The sequence below is a fragment of the Haplochromis burtoni genome, unplaced genomic scaffold (genome assembly GCF_018398535.1).
Source record: "Haplochromis burtoni strain Fernald_Lab_line unplaced genomic scaffold, NCSU_Asbu1 Contig_913, whole genome shotgun sequence".
Lineage (NCBI taxonomy): Eukaryota > Metazoa > Chordata > Actinopteri > Cichliformes > Cichlidae > Haplochromis > Haplochromis burtoni.
The window spans coordinates 98721-100201 of record NW_024583274.1 but is presented as its reverse complement, the minus strand read 5'-3'; the positions used below and the strand labels follow the sequence as shown (position 1 = coordinate 100201).

General features: G+C 48.1%; 1 protein-coding gene across 2 annotated transcripts in view; it reads left to right on the top strand.

The window, feature by feature from the left end:
- Positions 1 to 32: 32 nt before the first annotated feature.
- LOC121811839 (focadhesin-like) overlaps positions 33 to 1481 on the top strand; it is a 6546-nt gene continuing 5097 nt past the window's right edge. Inside the window, exon 1 of one of the 2 annotated variants that reach the window (XM_042216068.1) lies at positions 33 to 138. The gene's annotated coding sequence lies outside the window, so the exon portion shown is untranslated. The other variant, XM_042216069.1, reaches the window with a different exon arrangement.

The window sequence follows — 1481 nt, the reverse complement described above, 5'->3', positions numbered from 1 at the left end:
TAAATGTGCTGAAAATATGAAGTCAGCCTGCGCGTGCTGTGCATGTCTGTGACGTAATCGCGTGAGACAGGCGGTTTCCTGTCCTTTTTGGCCCTCGCTGCTCGCCGTATTTCCGCGCGGGTCTGCTGAATGGAGGAGGTAAAGTTTGTTGAACAGCATGTATAACTTTAACTGAGCTTCGTTAGTCTTTCTTAGCCTGCTGCAGTTACAGTTACAGCCGCGTATTTGTTACAGTGAACCTGCCGTCAGCTGTATAACATTAGCATTAGCTTGTGGTGATGCTAAGCTGCTACTAGCAGGTCCTGTTCAGTGCTAAGTTGTGTCCGGACGACTTTACAGTTTAGTTTTCTCCGTATTACGATCACCAGATAACTGTGGATGGCCTCGTGTGTACGGAAGCTTCGTGGTGAAGCGCTTTGGCCTGTGGGAAATGTAGGAAACACCAGGACGAGCTGCGCACCGCAGGAAACCGCTTTGACAAATCAACCTTATTTTCGCTCACTTCATTAATAAAAGTCTTGTCACTTGAAGAACTGCAGTTTTCACACATCTCGCCGTTAATGTCACCCAGCTAACGGTGTAGTTTCAAGAAACAATGCAGTGTTCCTGCCACGAACATCACGACGGAAGCCCTGCAGGGTCGATCTGCGCAGCGGCTCTGATGGAAACGCCGCAGATAGTAGCTCATTCTCCTTCTTCCGGTTTCTCCTCTTAGTGTCTCCATAGCAACTCATCTGCCTCCTCTCACCTGGTCCCGAGGATCCAGGTCTGTCACCTGGTCTCAGGTTCAGCCTGAGCTGGCCCTCCTCGTCCATTCCAGTCACTCTAAAGACAAACTGAACATTTTCCACTACGACACATCCAGCTGGGTTTATGTTTTAATTTGAAGTCATTGTCACCATCTCCAAAACAGACACCGCAGCAGGTCTAACTATAAACTGTCCTTTTCACTCCTGTTGCATCCTTCACTCAGTGACCTTTAACAATTGTATTCACCCACTCCACTCTAGCTACACGCTTCTCTTTGTCACTCTTGTGCACTGCTTTGGATGGTTGATTCCAGCTGTTTAAAACTCATCTATCCCATTAGCTCTGCTTTTTGCATGTTTCCATCGGCCTCCCTCTCATTCACTCATCTTGCTTCTACTGACTTTTCTTCCTCTTCTCTTCAGTGCACACCTCCACCTCTGCAGACTCTCTTCCACTGGGTCCCTGCTGTCACTACAGATGACAGTGTTGTCTGCAAAAGTCCACAGAGACTCGTGCTTGGCCTCATCTGTCATGCTTTCAAACATCATTGTAAACGAGGGAGGCGCTCAGAGCAGATCCCTGATGTAAACCCAGCCAAACCTTCAGCTCATAAGCAGTCCTTCTGCACATACATGTTCTCCTGACGTCATCATGTAACACCACAGTTCCTCTCCTGGTTTCTCTGACGTGTTTCTTGTGGGACACTTCATAAACATGCTGCTCTGTCTTGG